Here is a 20,288-nt window from a genome sequence, read left to right on the forward strand (position 1 = left end):
ATTACTTCAATGAGGCATCTTAGGGTTTTTGGTTCCACCTGTTATGCCTTGATACTTAAGGAACACAGAAACAAACTTGGTGCAAGAAGTCGCAAACGTATCTTCTTGGGGTACTCAAATACCTCCAAAGCATACCGTCTCTATGATGAAGTGAATAAGAAATTTATAATTTCTAGAGATGTGATCTTTCTTGAATCTTCCAAGATTGACAATGTTGTTGAGCGACAACTTGATCGCTTGGATAGATTTAAACATGCAAAGTCTTTTCAAGAGTTTGATAATGAGATTCCATATCTTGAAGAGGGAATCCCTATATTGGATCAATAAGTGGAATCTTCCTTTGAAGCACTCCCTCCCCTGCATGAAGCTCCAACCATTGATGACACTTTGAGTGATGTGATTAACAAAATTGGGAGACTAAATCTTGATTTAGCCCCATCTTAGTCAACTGAATAGCCTTAGCCATCTCAGAAAGGTCCTCCAAAATGGCTGACATAGACACTTGAAAGTGTTCGTCACGATGAGGTTGGAAAGATAGGAACAAGAAGCTCAATCAGACAGAATGGAGGTGATGTAGACAATCTTGATTCACTTGTTCATATGGAGGTTTCTTATGATTGTGAACTGAATTTGTTGACGGATTTCGAACCAACTTCCTTCAAAGACGCCACTTCTCATGCTGAATGGAAGGAAGCAATGCAAAAAGAATATGATGCTTTGATAAAGAATGACACTTGGACGTTGGTTGGTCCTCCATTGGGAACCAAACCAATAGGCTGCAAGTGGGTCTTAAAAAACAAGTATAAGGCAAATGGCTCACTTGACAAGCACAAAGCCAAGCTTGTGGCAAAAGGTTTTGCATAGAAGGAAGGGGTCGACTATGAGGGGACTTTTGCCTCCACAACAAAATGGGCCACCGTCTAGACACTCTTTGCCTTGGTAGCTTAGAACAGTTGGAAAGTCCATCAAATAGATGTAAAAACTGCTTTCTTGAATGGAGATTTGAAAGAGAATGTTTTTATGTCCCAATTAGAAGGATTTGTTGTGAAGGGTCAGGAACACAAAGTATTCAAGCTTGTAAAATCCTTTTATGGCCTCAAGCAAGCACAACGAGCTTGGTACGAGAAATTAACTGAGCATCTTCTGAAACTCAATTTCAAACATTATGACCTTGATGATGCAACTTTGTTTGTCAAGAAAGTTGGCAAAACAATTGTATATCTTGTGGTGTATGTAGACGATCTTCTGATGATATGAGAACTACATTGCATCCATAAAGAAAGGACTGAGGAAAGGTTTTGAAATGACAGATTTGGGCTATGTTCACTAGTATCTTGGTATTGAAGTAACTCAACATCCGAAGTTTATATTCCTCTCTCAGAAGAAGTACATTGGAGATTTGTTGAACGGGTTTGGCATGGTTGAGTGCAATCCTTTGACTACTCCAATGGAACAAAACTTAAAGCTCACATCCATTGAAGGAAAAGAATTTGAGGATGCAACATAGTACAGACAACTCGTAGGAAGTCTCAATTACCTGACTACTACCAAACTAGACATCTCATTTGCTATTGGAATCCTCTCCAGGTTTATGCAAAAGCCTTGTGAGGGTCATTGGTTTGTCGCAAAAAGAGTTCTAATATACTTGAAAGGAATTCAAGACTTTGGACTCAAGTATACACAGGTGGGTGACTTCAGGTTGATTGGACACTATAAATTAAATTTTGATGGGGATAAAGAAACTGAAGTATCTACTTCAGGTTATGTTATGAGTCTTGGATTAGGAGCTATCTCCTGGAGGTCACGCAAACAATCAATTCCAACATATTCCACAACTGAGGCAAAATATGTGGTAGCAGCTGAAGCAACAAAGGAAATTGTGTGGCTCAGGGAAATTTTGGAAGATTTGCAGGAGAAACAATTACATTCAACTCCTCTTTTGATTGACAACACTTTTGCAATAAAGTTGGCCAAGAACCCAAATTTCCATGATCGAGCGAAGCACATCAATACAAAATACCATCTGATTCGACATCATATTGAGGCCAAAACAATCCATCTACAACATTGTTCCACAAATGAGTAGATTGCAGACATCTTCACCAAAGCGCTTGGAAGGGAAAAATTTGAAAGATTCAAAATGATGCTTGGACTCACCAACATCCCTTCAGATTAAGGGGGGGAATGTTGACACCTAATCTTTCGGATTAGGAGAATTATGTAAATATTGTAAATACAAAAAATAAGGAAGGTGAAGAGACACTGGAATTTGAATTCCAAGAGTCTCCCTTCAATTTATATATCAATCATCTCTTAATGCAAATACACAATCACATTCATGGAGTTACTCCTGGCCTAACATCCTAATTATGTAAAGCTTGTATTAGAGGTTCAGATAGTCTGAAGTTCCCATTACATGCCATACATGATCTTTCCAACACTCACTTTGGTAGCTTTACCTACCTTCCATGCTAACCACCTTCCTATCAAAGGAAAAGCTTCTACCATAGCATTGATTGAGGTCCAACCAATGTCTTTACCATCTCTTCCTTATCCAATCTTCCCTAGTTTTTGGGGCAATGTATTTCCCCCCCAAAACCTTCACTCTTTATTAGCTTTCACAAACTTTTAATGATTGCTATTTGTCCAAACATGTGGATATTCTTTTGATCCCAATCTCCATCCTCTTTGGAATTTGCCAACTTTTTCCATTTAACCAAAGGAATTTCTTTTCTCTTTTTCTTGTCCATGGAAGCCAAAGCATATTCTCTAAGATGCCTTTAGGGATCTAGGCCAAAGACAACCAATACACAAGTATTCCTTCAAATTTGATTGAACTAAAGTAAGCCTTTTTCCTTTAGATAACCATCTGTGTTGATTTTATCAAGTGCAATAGATAAAAGCATTAAATTTTGAAAACTGATAATTACTTCCAATGTTGTAGATATTATTTTAGCACTTCCAATTTATCATTAAGCAATTACACTTTGGAAATCACACTTCCAACCATAAAAGCAATAGGATAGTAGAGATCACAATTCATAAAGATAACACAAGATTTACCTTGGAAAAACCCACTTGGGGGAAAAACCCAACAACCTTTTCCTTAGAAAAATTCTTCAATTCAACAAGAGATACACCTAATTCTTCTAGTCAAATACAAAGTTCAAACTTACCAGCAATACAACTCTGGTCAAACTTGGTCAAATTGCCCTCTTGTCAAGTTTCCAATATGCCCAAGAAACTCGACCCTGCCTAATGTACCTAGGCGGAAATTCGCCCTTCTTCTATGCCTAGAAACTGCCCAGAAAACCACATGTTCAAAGTTGCAGAAGGAGGGTTTTACACATGCGAGATAAAGAGAGAGAAAAGCTAGAGAGTTCTTTGTCCTTCATGCTTTTTTGTCTTTCTTGTCCTTGGCTTGAATGCCCAAAAGATATATTTTCTTGTGTGATCCAAATTTTTGCCTGTGGAGGAGGACAAGTGGAGTATATGGGTCGACTTGACAACTTTGGAGGAGGACAAGTGAAGTATATGGGCTGACTTGACAACTTTGGAGCCAAAAATTCAAAATTCAAAATTTTCTCTTTTGAGACCGACATGAACGTGTCTTTATATTAATCATTACATATATTTCAAGGTCTTTAAAATATTAATTATGAAGACTGACCATAGCTACAAAATTCGACACTCCTTAGCTAGGGAGGTATTCATAATGACAATCCAAATGTTCTCTTGTTGACAAATTTCTCTAAGAAAAGGTTAAAAGAACTCATCATTAGTATCAATATCATCTGATTACCATAATCCAGGTCAACAACTCTGACCCATGGTAAATCAACAACATCAACTAGTTACCATAATTCTGGTCAACACCTTTGACCCATGGTACATCATTAGCATCAACTAGTCACCATAATTCTGGTTGGTGCCTTTGACCCATGATATACAAACTAGTCTTGGTTTACCATCAACTTGGTCAATCTCTTTGACCCATGGTGAAACCCTAGGAACACACTTATCCATTTGAGTAATCTTTATACCAAATCCAAAGGCCTTACTCTACATGAGTAATTCTAGGCCATGATGCTAAATGTGCTCACTCAACCTATCTGGAGAGTGGTCTTGAGCTTGATGCTGAAAGACACCCACTCAACTCTATGGTTGAGTAATTTTGGGCCTCTAGGACCATTCTTCCTAATCTGGGTCCACATACTTGATCCATGAAGAATGATTGTCCTCTGTTGGACCATTTTCCATAATCCTTGTCAACATACTTAACCCAGGGAGAATTACTGTCCCTGATACTATCACATCAACACTCCCTTTCAGTAAGGGAGGCATTCTCAATAAGTCGAAGCTTGTCCCTGAAACATGCAAACTTTGCTCTGGATAAAGGTTTAGTGAGGATGCCAACTATTTGCTCTTCTATAGAGTTGTACTGGAGTCTCACTGCTCCCTTTTGCACCATGTCACGAATATAGTGGGTACTTGATCTCGATGGAAAATTGGATTATTTGAAAGATTCACACAACTTTAATTGTCACAATATATCACTGTTGGTTTCAACACCTGATCAAATAGTTCTACGAGTAACTTTTGAAGGCACACTACTTCACAACTCACTAAACTGGCTACAATATACTCGGCCTTGGCAGTGTCGAGTGCAACAAATGTCTACTTCCTGCTCATCCAAGAAATCATAGCAGAGCCCAAACTGAAGCAACCCCTAGATGTACTCTATCTGTCTTCTTCATGTTAATTTGGAAGCTCAGTGACAAATTCCAATCATGGGACTAGATTCCTCTTTTCAAGAGGACCAATTTTGACCATTGAAGCACTCAATTTGGGTAAGGGAAAGTGTATTTTTGAGGAAAATCCCACATGTGCATAAAAGGATAGGTTGGCTCAAAAGAGAAATTAGACACCCATGGATGGCTATAAATACAAGTCAAGTGACCCTCATCTGGACATCATCATCATTGCGATCATTCTTCTTTCTTTTGGTTTGGCTCACACAGGTTTGAGGCTGGGTCGCAGAGATTGGCTCGTACAGGTCCAAGATTGCAGGGTCCATCCATAGGCATGACACAGACAATTTTCGGTCACAACCGTAGACACGTAGGCTCATGTGTGCGGTTGGAGGGTTTCAGCGGCACGCACATCACTCTCTGCGAGCAGTTGGGAACTAGGGTTTGGAGTTTCACAATGGACAACAAATTTCGCCAGTTGGAAGTAGAGTTCGACAATTGATTGTAGATAGTGACAGTTGACCGCAGATTTTGGTAGTTCACTGCAGACAGTGACAGTTGATTGCAAACAGTGATAGTTGACCGTAGTCTTCTGAATCAGGGTTTGATTATTAGCATTATTGGGTTCATCTCACGGATGTTGTTTAGTTGTTTTTGTTGGATAGGATTATGGTAGAAGATATGGATCATTTCACTCTCTTTTGCTATATCATTCAATGATAATCTAATAAGAAGTAGAATTTGAAAGGGTTTTCCCCGTAGTGGGTTTTGCCCTGGTCTCCGACCAATCCTAGTTTTTCTATGTGTGAATGCTTTTCTTCTATTCTTCCTTTATGTTCCACTGCATTGATGATGATGTTGTTCTTTCTATATAATTGCATATGTTACTCAATAATGATATGATGATGTAGGGTGAATTTAGTATGCAAATAAAGAAATGCAATTATCTAAAGCAAATAACAATATGGCCCTAAGAAAATTTAAAATGGAGTCAAAGTTGGTTTGAAGACAAGTCATTGAGATCACCCCTGAGAAGACACCTTTCATGGAAGCATGGAAAGATAGGGGAGACTTAAAAGAATACTAGTTTTTGAAGGAACCCCTAGGCAATTTTGTTATTAGGGTTTGATGGATATTATGAAGTTAGGGTTTGGAAGAAACCCTGGATTATGACAAAGATTTGAGATATGCAATCTAGAAACCCTAGCATGATCAAAGTGAAGATGTTCTAGCCCTTATGACAAGATCGATGTAACCATAGATGAGATAGTCTCATTTAGGCCTGGTTGCTAATGAAGTTGGTTGAAATATATTGAAGGCAACATTGTTATATGGACAATGGGCAATAATCTTGTGAACGCTGGTTCAAGAGGGAGATGATCACCTCTCATTGTAGGTAAGTACTTTTTCGATTTATTGATCTGATCACTGATTATACTTCTTGCATGTATATTTGAGCATTTGGATACTTCTAACCTCCTGATGAAATGTGATAAGTGCATCCTTCTTGAGGATCATCTGAGGTGCTGGAAAATATGGCTAGTAAGTGATACAAAGTGAAAAGGTATCTGAAAGTTATAAGGTATTTATAGTATATTGTTTTAGGTGCAATATTGGATGGCAAGATAAGCCCTAAGGTATGATGATTTTGTCACCTTCATGAATGACATATATGCATATGAGAGTAAGTTTGATTTATGGTACATGTGATATATATTGATGCTCTTGATATTTGACAAATATCTTACATTTTAGACGTGATGGATTTCCTGATCCCATAAAGAAGGCTAGCCCATTGATTCTTATATATGATAGCTTGATACTATTGATAATGCTTGTAACAAGCATGGGAACCTTGATGATAAAAGTGTAACAATAAGATTATTTCTAAGGATCTCCTTGTTGAATTTGGCTTAATAATTTTGACAATATGGTAAAATTGAATGTCCCGACTTAATGATTGAATAAATGTAAAAGAAGTAATGTAGAGATTATGATCCTTGAAGTATGATGATAACTTGTCAGCTACCCTAATCATATGATTCTAATCCTTGATGAAGGTTTGATGTCTGTTCATATGTGGTGATGGAGTAGCTGATGCTAATATGTTATGACTTATGATGTATAGATGTCTAAGAATTTGATATATCTAACAATTTTGCTAATGCATGACAGTTTTATGATAGACAGGTTGATGTCTTGAATGATGATGACTAAAGTGGCTTATTAAGAGGGAAAAACTCTCCATAAGATCCCTACATCTATTATCATTTGTATTAATGTATGGAAGATTCTTTATTGTTTTTGGACATAAATAGACAAATATCTGATGTTGTTGGTTTGCAACAAGTTTTGGTCTGAGAAGAACATGTTTTTTCTAGTCTGAGCCCCAACCACACGGAAGAAGGCTTAAGAGTATGGTTATAGGCCTCCCAACTACATGGAAGAAGGCCTATGGGTGCGGTTGTGCTTGTAGGTCACAAAAACTAAATCCCTATGCATAAAACTAGGAACTCTCCTCTAGTATGACAATTCTACAGATATGGAGCAGACAATAGAAAGTTCTATGAGCAGAGAAGTTTGAATGTTTGACTCACTATAAATAATGTGAATGTGTGACTAAACTTGTGTTTGCAGGGGACCAGAATATGCATATTAGTATGTTATTTTGATTTGATGATTGATTGCAAGGGTTTGACAAGATCTTGATTATTGGTTTAATATATATGATCAATACTGGATTTTTGACATGATTCTTGATAGTTCATAGATATGTTTTGGCTTATGGATTGATTGAATTCGCAGTGATAACAAATCAAGTTTTTGGCTTGATAATGGTGATTTGCCTTGATGTGAAATGACAATGCTATGTGGGCATAGTGACTAATATTGGTATTCGGTATTGATTCTATATTGGTATCATTGGCACTTGGCACATTGGTTCAAGCGTAAACAATTGTGATTCAGTATGCAGTGATCTTACAATGAATGGATAAAACTTGTATGACTTATTTTTGGTGTATGCATTCACATCTAGGGACATAAATGATTCATATTATGATCATGAGGATGACTTGATAAAGTTTGGCTGGAGTTTGCTTGGTAAATAACAAATTGTTGACATGATAATAGATAAGGTTGTAACTTGGTATTTGAGCTCTTCCTGTCACTTGCTCCAAAGAGTTTGTTAGTGATATTGGCAAAAACTTTTATGGCATTGATATTAGTTTTGGTTTGGCATTTAAGGCTTGATAAACAGACTTAGTTAATTTTATTGTGTTGTATTAATTTGTTTGATGCTGAGCATATTGGTTTGGTCAGTATTATGATTGCAAAAAGTATTATATGGTTTGAAGTAAGCTTTCCGAGCCCAACATATCTGCATTGACAGTTACTTAGTGAAGCTTGGGAATTGTGCCGATTCGAACCTTTACTTCAAAAGTGGTCCAAGTTATGCCTTTGATTTTGGTTTTATATGTTGACGATCTATTCTTGATAAGTAATGAGCCTTTTATGATCAAAGTAAGAGGGAGTTGGCCTTTGTAGTTCAAGATGAAGAATCTTAGCATGATAAATTACTTAATGAGATTAGAAGTTTGGAAAAAGAAAGATGTCGTAAAGTTATTTGGCATGATGGAATGCAAATCCTTGGACACCCCGATGGAATTGAATTTCAAGAAGTTATGCAAAGATATTGTTGAACTTGACTTGGAAACCGACAACTGATTGAAGCATTGATTGATTAAGTCGCTTCATACACATTGGGTTGCCGACAAGCACTTTGTGAGATATTTGCATGGGATGAGCATTCTTGGTCTAAGATATACTACAAGAGATGTACGATTGCATGGATGCACTAATGTTGACTGGGCTGGAAAGCATATATTGACATAAATAACACATCTAGGTGTTGTTTTATCTTGGGATTTACCATGACATCTTGGATGAGCACATCTGGGTGCTGCTTTAGTATGAGATTTGCCATGATATTTTGATGAAAAGTCCGTAGCATTAAGCACGACTGAGGTTGAGTACGATGTTGCTAACTTGCTAGCATGGCTAACTATGAGGTAGTTTGGTTAAAGAAGCTCTTTGGAGAGTTGTTTTAGCAGGTTTTGGATACGACAATGATATATTGCGACAACAAGAGTGGGATCTGATTGGCAGAAAATCCTATATATAGCTAGGAGTCTAGGACTAAGATATCTTCATGTATTGAGATAGTGTTGATGTATGAGACAAGCTTAGGGTTGTGGCTACTACCTCCGTGATAAGGAGAAAAGATGAGTAATTTATCCTTTTGTAACATATATTTGTTTTAACATAATATTTGATTTGATGTCTTGCATGAACAAGAAAACAAAGAACTGCTACTCGAAAGCATTGCATGAGGTAGTGTGACTGAACATTTTAGTGAATTATTTGAGCCAATATCGTTATGAGCACGGAGATATGTTTTGATATACAGAGAGTAGGATTGATCTAGGGCATTGAGCCAACTCTTCCCCCCTTGTCTGAGCTCCCAGGATGAGGAATTGAGATGGAGGGCTTTTGGGGCTGAGGGGTCTTTGGACAATAGGGTATCACCCGTATCTGTTACTCCTAGCGTCGGAGATGTTGCTCCCCTATCTTGGTCTATGCAGAGTATATCCTAGTTGACATCATACCCACAAGCTGGGCTTGTTGGGAATACTGCTCCCTATTTGGGCAAAGGGTTGAGAGAGTGCTTGGAGGTGTACAACCCAAGCTGATTATGATGTAGGTGTTCTACCATAGTACCACATGGCTCTTGAGGGTCATTGTTGGGAAGATTAGTGGGCAATAGGATGGGTGAGATATTATTAATCGACATAGGGTGGAAGATGTTTGCTCCCTTATGTGATGACTCCTATTGCTCAACATAGGATGGAAAATGTTTTCTCCCCTATGGGATGACTCAGGGTGAGAGTGCCCCATAGGACCTTCCTTATTGTCATTAGATTTTAGGTTGAGACTGAGCTTCCTGATGTGGTTTTAGGTTGAGATGTGCTCCTTGATGTTAAGCTCTCTGATGTTTCCCTTATAATAGCATTAAGCTCCCCGCTGGCAGGTGATTCCGGGTGGTACCAGTGGCCCCCCGATGGATTGAGGGTGGTAGCTTAAGCTCCCCTCTGATGTCAAATTATTCTTCTTTTAGATTCGAGAATTTTCAACATATGAGCAGAGACAATCAAGAGATAAGAAGAGATGAGTAGTGACAACATTTGATGACGAGTTAATTGAAATAGGACATGATTTGATGACAGGATACTTGCGATGATTATGTGATGCAGTTGGAATTTCTCCCTAGCTGGGAGGGAGTGTTAATTTGGCAGCTCAGGGACAAATTCTAATCATAGGACTAGATTCTTCTTTTCGAGAGGACCAATTTTGACTATTGAAGTGTCCAATTTGGATAAGGGAAAGTGTTTTTTTGAGGGAAAATCCACATGTGCACAAAAGAACAGGTCGGCCCAAAAGAGATATTGGACACCCATGGATGGCTATATGGAGCAACAAAACTTATAGTATTTGTGCTTTTTAAATGTAAATAATACACAAAGGTATTATAAATAATTAATTTATTAAATAAGATGAAATGTACAAGGATGTTGAATGTTACAGTGAGGTCCTGCTTATATACCTAGGCAGGTGTCCCTTCATGATTGGGCATGTCTTTTAGACACGCTTTTTTTACTTAATTGATGACTATTTAAAATAATCATTAATTTGATTATTTATTATTTACATTTATTTATATTCATAACATTGCTCTTTTCAAAAACTTTGTCCTCAAAACTTTATTGTTAGATAATTTTTTCCATAGTTCATACTACCTTTTGGCCTTTCGATTTCTACCTTGAAAACCCACTCTTTTTTTTGTTATTATCTAACGTTATTTTATTTATTATTTATTGACGTGAATTAATTATTTTATATATATATATATATATTTTAATTAATTATTATATATTAATTTATATATATATATATATTTAATTAACTGAAATCACTTTATAATTTTTTTTATTGAAGCGTGACCACTTTATAATTTTTTTTTTGCTTTTTTGATTTTCTAACAGTTTCGGGCTGATTACTTGGAGAAACACCTTAGTGTAATAGCTCATTGGAATTGGGGCGAAAAGATCTAGAAGGCAGAATGATAAAAAAGAGCTTGGGTGGTCAGTGTGACCACAAAGGTGAATTAAGCATTTTTTGGCATTAAAAGTAACTTTAATTAGTTTATAAAAATCACTTTATTAAATAAAGAAAGGAAAAATGCTTTTAAATATTTAATTGGAGGGAAAGGTTAAGTGAGTTATAAAAAAAGGGAAATGAAGGCGTCTCTCCTCATTCATTTGTGCATTTGAGTTTTGGAGAGGAGCTCTTGGAGAGTTTTCTTGAGGAGAAGCCTAAGGTTTTGGAACCCTCGTCGCCATATCTGACTTCGGTGTTGAAATTAGATACCCTAGTTGGATTTGAGAGTGAAATCATATAGATTTCACCACTGAGCTTTAATGGAGAACAAGATTCACAAGAAATACTGAGGTATCCAGGTGTTAGCCTATGTCACAGGGTTCGCTGAATTTGAACCTTGAGGTTCGAAATTCGGCGAACCCAAAAAAAATTTCAGATTCTATCAGGTTCGGCGTACCTCAAATTCGAACCTCAATGAATTCAAACCTGATAGTTGAACCTCAATGAATTTGAACCTAAACGCGAACCTAAAGACGAACCTGAAGCCCAATTTTATAAATTTTTAATTTTTTTGGGGTTCGAGGTTAGATTTCGGGCGCTTTTTGTGAGTTGTTTTAAGGTTTATGAGAAAAACCATCGGCAGCACATGGTTTTCTCTTGTTTCGCTTCCCACCAATTAGTTTCCCGTGATGGACATTGGTTTGGCTTTATTTACCATGGTTGTCGATAGATTTTCACAATCCAACTTCAGTCTAAGTGTTGCTCTATTGTGCTCAGTGATGCCGCTGCGTGTTGTTTTATCTGCAATTTCTTGAATTCAATTTCTAGATGCTGCTTGTCCCCGCCTCCTGGAGCGTGAAGTTAATAGTGGTCGTGATTTGTGGCTCGTGGGTGCTCACTGCTACTCATATAGTTGTATTGAGTGATTTTGATTTTTTATTATTTTATGCCATATATATATATATATATAGTCGAACTTAATGCGGACCTCATATGAACCTCATCGAAAAATTTGAATTCGAATCGAACTTAATTGTTTCCGAACTCGAATTCGAACCCGAACCATGTGACATAGGTGTTAGCAGTGGATTTTAGAAGCTTATTTGGTGCTTTCTATTTCATTTTGGCAGGTTGAAGAATTTCATGGAGGTTTGAGCACATAAGCCTCAATCTGAACCCTGAAAATCGAATTGTACAGTCAAGTTAGAGGCCGAGTTTGTATTTTTAGAGGACTGTTCTCACTGTAGTGGTTGATTGAAGGAACCAGTGGTTCATTTTACCCATTTTAAAGGCAGCTCGAATACCCAGTCAAGATTTCGATCATATCTCATTGTTGGCCGAGTCTCCCTTCTTCCTGGGCTGCGTATTGTTTGAAGAGTGGAACATATGGATTGTAGGAGGTAAAGTATTGCTACAGGTAGGCCGTGTCATGTGTTTAGGGTGTGAAACCAACTCTCAAGAGGCCACAGTCCATTTCTGGGCATAACCATGAATTCTGGAGTTCTTTCTGAGGGGCCGAAAGTCATCATTCCACCTTCTGTTATTGCTATAGCTGCATTGAAGGGACTGTGTGCTATCTCAGAGGCTGAATGAGTGTGGTTTGATGATGATACAAGGACTGTGGTGAAGAGGGAACCTGTGCTTCCATTTCCTGGGCAGCGTACATCATAAACAGATGCCGAGGTGCCATTCTGGGGACTGATAATTGCATATGTACTGATTTGCGTTGGCTGTCATTTAATTATCAGGTTCTATCTTCCAATCTGCTCGCTGTACAGTTATGTTTTTGAATGAGAAATGTCCATTCTGTAGGAGCTGTCACTTAATGGCTATTGCATTTAATTTCTGAAGTTGCTATTGAAAAATACAAGTTTATTTGGAGACTGTTAGTGCATGTGGAAGCCTTAAAAGCAATGTACAGTGAATAAACTTATGAAAATCACCCACAATGGAGAACATTGTGGCAAAAATCATTTGCATATCAGCTGTACACAAATTTCTGGGTGCTAATTATATCAGTTTGAATTAATTAGGAGCTTCATTTGGGTGTTTTTACTTCACTGTGTGTTTCTATTTTGGTGAAAATTATAAGAAAGCACCCACAGCAGTTAATAGACCAACTGTTTGATGAAAGTAATCACTGAAGGAAAATTACAAATCGCAGAACTTTAAAGGAGGACTTGAAAATTTCCAGGAAGGTATTTTACATCTACAAAGTCAGATCTGGGAGGTTCTTGCAGAATACCCTGAACACGACCCACACCTTCTTTAGCCGTCTCCTTAAAGGATCTGGCCTTCTGTGCAATCTTTCTTCTTGTCTTGCAAATGGTTTTTATGTTTTTTCTATGTTTTGCATAGTTTTGGAAGAATTTTGTATTTTCATCTCCATCTGCGATCCAGATCATATAACTCTTTAGTCTCCACTCAACTTCTTTTTTCTAGCTATTTTCATTTTACTCCTTCCAGCACTCTTAGTGTTGATTTCTCTTCTTCTGTAAAACCTCATCCCATATTTAACTCAAACAATATGTAGCCTTCTTAGTTTTGAGTTTTCTTTTCCTGTAAAACCTCCTATATTTTCCACAAACAATATCTTTATTTGCGGTTTTGTTTCCTCTAATTCTTTCCATTTTCTTGGGATTTGTTTCCTTTCCCATTCAATCACTTTTTTGTTTTGTAATATATATGTTAAAGATTTCTTGAACACTGAAACATGGCAGACTTACCTTCATTAGCTTCATAATTTTGCCAATTATGGGCAGCTAAAGTATTGAAGTATTTCTCTAACCATTTAAATGGGCTTTGGGGCCTCTGTTCTTTTTCTATTTGCAGCAATATGGGCAGATGGTATTATCCACCTCCTTATTCTATGCTGGACTTCATTATATTTGCTTCCTCCATTATTTTCTCTGCTACCATAAACCTGTCCACTTTCTTTGAGATATCATTTTTGTAGTTCCTATAGGTTGGAACCAACTCTGGGGGGTTCTATGTCACAAAGCCCAAGATTTTTAAACATCCGAGTGAAGTATTCTGCTTGTGGTTCTGGCCTCATTTCTTTCCCCTACTTTAAAGCTAGGTTCAAATCTGAACTCTCTACCCATAATCATGTTGTCCCCTTATAGATTGTCCATCCCTTTAAAATTGTCCCAGAATTGCTTTTGATACTTCTTTTTCTATTTGCAACAGTATGGGCAGATGGTATTATCCATCTCCTTATTCTATGCTGGACTTCATTATATTTGCTTCCTCCATTATTTTCTCTGCTACCATAAACCTGTCCACTCCCTTTAAGATATCATTTTTGTAGTTCCTATAGGTTGGAACCAACTCTGGGGGTTCTAAATCACAAAGCCCAATATTTTTATAAGTCTGAGCGATTTATTCTGCTTGTGGCCCTGGCCTCATTTATTCTCCCCACTTTAAAGCTAGGTTCAAATCTGAAATCTCCACCCATAATCATGTTATCCCCTTTTATATTGTCTATCCCTTTAAAATTGTCCCAAAATTGCTTTTGATAGCCCTATGGCCCATAGATATTATTGATAGTGAATAATCTGGCTTATTTTTTAGACTTTAAAACTACCAGAATACTTGTTTTCAAGAGAGAAGAGTTGATAAGTTCCAGTGAATATTTCCAGTCTGTTACTAAACCTTCTGATCTTCCATCAGAATCTAAAGAGCAGAAGGATTATTCTTTCAGTCATGAGGACAATAATGTAAATGCTTCAATCCCATCACACATTGTCTCTTAGACCAGAATAGCATCAAGATTGTACTTAGAAAAATATTTTGAGGGTTAATCTTTATGGGCAGGACCTACCCCTCTTCCATGCCCCACATGGGGCACTCCTTGCTCTAAGGTCCCCCTTTATATAGTTAACTGCTTCCATTCTTTGACTTCCTTTCTTGCTTTTTTCTTACCAATGACAGATAGGATTTCTACTTATTGAGGATACAAGATTATGCTCCAAAGCCAGATCACTTTCTATTCCTTCTTCTTCTCTATGAGCAATGTCTTTCCTAGGCCTATCTAGGTTGGATACTCCCTTCCAAACCTAGGGATATATCCTCCAGGCCCCTACTGGAATAGCTTTCTAAGGGTAAACTTTTATTCCTTATGATTCCCTTGTCTATCTGCAAAGCTTCTAAGGGAATTTTTTCTGTTTTTTTTGGGAATTCGGGGTGTTCCCTTCTGCATGTTGCCTGCCTTACATCTATTATCCACAGGGTGGTCTAATTGACAAGAGGGTTATATTTTTTTCATATTTAAGATAGAACCAAAGAAAAGAAAATTGTTTTTTCTGACCTCTTTTTTGAGACTGGCTTGAGGATTTCAGGATTGGATTTGTTGACCCAGAGTCCAGATTCCATTCCTCCAATTTGCTGTTTGAGGAGGCTTCATTGCCTTCAGCACTTTTGGACAAGTCTGACTCTCCTTTTTCCTTCTTTTCTGTCTCTGATTTTCCCATCTTTACTTCAATTCCCTTTTTGAGCTAGTGTTATTCGTTGGGATTTCTTTCTTCTCCCATCTTCTCACAGAGCTGACACATTCTTTCCATACATGGCTGGTCATGTGACACTTCTCACATCTAAAAGGAACTGTTCAGTAATCCAGAGGTTGTATTATTTTTCTCTTACCCCTGGATATCTGAACTTCCTCCAGTAAACCCTCCCTTAAATCTACTTTCAAAAGAATTCTCATCACCTTTTTATCCAAGGGTTGTTTCAAAGTCGATGAACTTACCAACTTTGCTCCCTTATGCCTTCAGGGCTTCCTCATTCCAGAGCTCCATTGGAAGTCCTGGCCCCAAGACCCATACTGGCTGGAAACACACTTATGCTGTCCTTGGATCAAAGCTGGGTCTCCAGTTATTTAAGTTGAGGATTGAAGGCCCCCAATTATCAATACCATCTCCGGGCTATATCCTTTCTGCATCTGTCTCCAACTAAAATTCAAATGCTATCCAGCCATGAATTAAGTAGTGAATATTTGGTGTATACCGTATCTCTTCTTGCCAACTTTTTTCCATCCATAGCCTTAGGGATTTGTCTGCTACTCTTTTACCTGAAAATCTTCCAGTCAGGTTTTTTTTCAATTTGATATGCTATTTTGTCCTTCATGCCAATGTTTTCCCCTAACACCAAACAAACCTTGTCTTTGAAATCTAAAGCATTTCCGCTTCATCTTTAGCTTTGCAAGGTTAGGATTCATGCCTCCTCTTTTTCTTTCCGAGAAAGACCCCCGCTCCACCAGACAATTCAGCCAGAGATAAGGTGATAACCAGTGTTGTGAACATCTCGATAACTTCCCGATTTTATCTTGAAATCACGATTGTTTGGCCCAGCAGATGTTTCCGATATTTTGATGGTATATTGATTTTGCCGATTTTTACTGATATTTTCCCAATTTTTACGATTTTTTGATTTTCCGAATCCTGGCCGATTTTATCCCGATGCCGATGTTTGCAACAACTGACAACAACCTGTATAGAGCCCTTCCGTTCTTCTTTAGAGGTTTTACTGTCTATATTCCTTCTTGAATGATATCTTCTCCTTTGAATGCAAAGTAAATGACGCCTTCTGCCATTAATAATTTAATTTACCTCCCTTCAAAATGACCTGTGAGCTTGGAGTGGTACCAAGAATTATCCCCTCTGACATCCTTTTTTGTCCTGTTATCCTGCAGAGAATGTATGACTGGGACAACATTTTGCTCCATGGAGCATTTATAATTGCTTTTTTTGGGACAACATTTTGCTCCGTGGAGCATTTATAATTGCTTTTTTTTGGAACTCAGATTCCTAGTTCCTTCCATTAAATTTTAGGGATTTCCTCTTGTTTCTTAGAAATTTCCTTCCCATATGCCCTAGATGCTTTCCATATTTCATCCAGTTCTTCCCTTGAACTAATGATAGGAGTCAGTAATGCCTCCTCTCTTTCCTCCAAATACTCGATTAGATCTTCCTTCATCTCCCCCTCCACCTCTTGACTTATGAGTCAAGATATAAGGATTAAAATGACATTTAAGTATACTTGTTTTAAGTACAATATTAACATTCTCTTGAATTGATTTTGAGAATGGCTCAGGTTTACAGTGACCAAATTTAGTATTTACTGGTTTTCACGATTTAATTGCCAGTGCTTGATATTTAATGAATTGTGATTTATTTATGGTGACTAAGATAAAATGAAGATAAGAAAATTATTAAATTTGATGTGCAGTCTGCGAGTACTTGCTTTGCAATACAATCTGCATGAGAATTAATTTTTAAATTTCTACTCTTTTTATTGCATTGACCTTAGATCCATTATCCAACTGTACAGTCTGTTTTTACATTTACATGAACGTTTAAGAAACTTCTTAAGTTGACTGGAAGTTCAATATGGCCTTTTCACAGTCTGTGTTTGTCCACACACATTCAACTACAACCTTCTGCAGCTATAAATTTAGGCTTCTGGTGCTCTGACACTATAGCAGATGTGCAATCTTCTCTTGTGGGTTGGCTGCAATCCAATAGATTTCATTGTGGCACCTGCAAAATTAATTTTGTGCTTTCTGTGGAAGCCATAAACCTTCTGATGCGGAATCTGTAACACTCCCTGTTGTGGAATCTGCAAACATGTTTTGCAGAAACTTGTGCAAACCATAGTTTTTAAAAACTGGTCAGTCTGAACTGGTAACTATTCAAATCAGTTGGTCAGCAACTTTCAGCCAATGATGTAATATCCCTAGGGAATTTTGCCCTTTGGGTTTTAAGAACATAAGAGAATAGTGCACCAAATTAGTGTCCTTTACAACAACTCCCCAATGACAATTAAGATGCAACAATGAACAGATAATCAACATCAACAAAATACACCAGTTTATAACTCTCACAGGTTTACTCCCTAATGCAGTTATAGTGCTGGACAATTAGGAGCAGTAATATACCAGAGATTGCTTTTCAAACCAGTGTTGCGAACATTTCGATAACATCCTGATTTTATCTTGAAATCACGATTGTTTGGCCCAGCTGATGTTTGCCGATTTTTACTGATGTTTTCCTGATTTTCCCAATTTTTTGGTTTCCCGAACCCTTGCTGATTTTATCCCGATGCCAATGTTTGCAACATTGTTTCAAACCATTCCCAATTCATGAACAGGAAACCAGTTTTCCATACATATGGGGTTTAGCCCACAATCCTTCAATATTCGTAGCACAATTGAAGTACATATAACTGCTAAATTATTAGCTATTATACTAGCCTACTAATATGTCCTGACCTTATAATCAGCTCAGAAATCAGTCAGCTTGCTGCCTGATAGCTGTGACTTGTCACGGGCTGTTTGCTGTCACAGACTTGACCTGTGGAATCTGTTGGAGAATGTAACCAGGTTTGGTCTTCATAATTGTATGAAAATGAATTTTATGTAAAAAGCAAAAAGAAGAAAATATTTTTCAAGCATGGGTTTCATGCTCAAAAATTATTATTGCATTAGTAAAGCATGTTCTTCATGCTTCTAGGATTTGCTGACTCAAATAGTTCTTTTTGGACCTATTGTAAAGAAAAAGGAAAATAAATCTTTAAATTGTAATTTGGGTTAAAACAACCTCTAGATGCCAAGTTGGCCCTGCCCCAAAGCACATGTCTGTTTGAACCCCTCTGGACAAGTATAAATAAAGGAAAGTTGGAGCTCATTTGGACACACACACTTGGAGCATCTGATCTGAAATTTTGCAGAGAAAGAGGAGGGCCAAAATCTGAAATGGACAAGAAAAAGGAGGATTTATCTTCAGTTCAATTTTGTGGAAGTTCTGCCTTGACATATCTATTGTTGAAGATATGTTTCTGATGATCTACATGTTGCTGGTCTCTTGCTGTTGATGGTTTTGCTGAACTGAAGGAAGGATCTGACTTGGCATCTAGAGGGTTGGTTATGGGTCTTGGATATCTCATTCTGATCTGATTCTATAAGAAGAGAAATTTCTGGGTTTTCCCCTTGGAGGGGTTTTGCCTTGACTTGGAGCCTATATCTTGTTTTTTCTGTGCCCGTGTGATTTTCATGTTTTATGTTTGGTAATTGCTTGATTAAGAAGAGAAACATAATAAGGTAATGCCAACAAATTCATAAGTAATTATCATTGACAAGGAGAAATTTAATTTAATGTGCAAACCTCCCATTTCTCCAACATGGAATCAGAGCTAAGGTTTGATTACGGAGGCTTGAAGATCACTCTGTTGGACAAACTCCTGTAGCATTGACCCTAAAGTTCCTATCTCTGAAGGTTGAACAAAATTATGGGCCCAACATCTCCATGGATTCACTCTATGCTTTAAAGACTCACTATACTCCTGTAACGTTTCTATGGCTGGTTCACAGTCTGTAGAATATAATTATTGTAGCTCGCTTGCATTGCTGAAACAATAACATTGTTATCTCACTATGGCATTAAATTGTACAATGCGCATACATATCAAATAGCAGCTCTCATGAAAATTCTTGTGGATCTATATATGTCTCGGGCTTGTTGCAATACATATCTTTGAGGTGGTTAATATTATGCATTGTGATCCATATTGGAGGCTTGCTCTTGTAATCTGTGGGAATCTTGCATACATGATGTGGTCTCTTTCACTTTGAGGCAAGTGACAACATGTATCACAAAAGGTAATGGATTCCAAATGTGAAGAACGGACTTGTGAATTTGGTTGGATGAGCTTGTTGACTGAGGTTTCTTGTTCATTCTTCGAATCTTGTGGAAGTTTCACTGTGAAAAATATTTAATGGTTGGCCCAATTGGCTTTGTTGTTACATGACGAGGAGCATTGCCATTCAAACGCATTGTTCCTAGTTCTAAAACTTTGACAAATGGAGGCAACTTTTTGGTTACAATAATGAAGGTCCAATAACGGAATTAGAGTCAACTTTTGAGAGGTCTCAAGCATTGATGCTATGCATTAACACGTCATATCGAGCTAGCTATGCATGGTTCATACGTTAGACAATATATATATATATATAATGCTATCAACAGTGACATGGATTGACTCTTATTGACATGTGTTTGACCTAACTACATTAGATCATGGGCAGATGGGGAGCTTTGTATAATGATGGGTTGCAATTCTGAAGCTTGCTTTCTCAACTCTGTGATGACTCACATCATAGTGGCTCATTGGCACATATAAGTTGGCTTCTACAATTCACATATATATGGTGGTTCACATAATTGTCAGAGGTTGAACGTATATGCTATGTGAGGCTCATACTTTATGATGATTTGTTTTCATTTTGTTATGTGACATTGCCTTCTACATTTGTATTGTAATCTTTGC

General features: G+C 37.4%; 1 protein-coding gene across 1 annotated transcript in view; it reads left to right on the forward strand.

Moving 5' to 3' along the window:
* LOC149173097 (Small nuclear ribonucleoprotein family protein) overlaps positions 1 to 12,460 on the forward strand; it is a 37,699-nt gene extending 25,239 nt beyond the window's left edge. Inside the window, exon 2 of the mRNA XM_089424491.1 lies at positions 12,098 to 12,460. The gene's annotated coding sequence lies outside the window, so the exon portion shown is untranslated. The remainder of the gene's footprint in view (positions 1 to 12,097) is intronic.
* The last annotated feature ends 7,828 nt before the right edge of the window (positions 12,461 to 20,288 follow it).

This window comes from Pinus tabuliformis, chromosome 4_2 (genome assembly GCF_031772625.1).
Source record: "Pinus tabuliformis cultivar Carrire ecotype Pingquan chromosome 4_2, CPIR1, whole genome shotgun sequence".
Taxonomy (NCBI): domain Eukaryota; kingdom Viridiplantae; phylum Streptophyta; class Pinopsida; order Pinales; family Pinaceae; genus Pinus; species Pinus tabuliformis.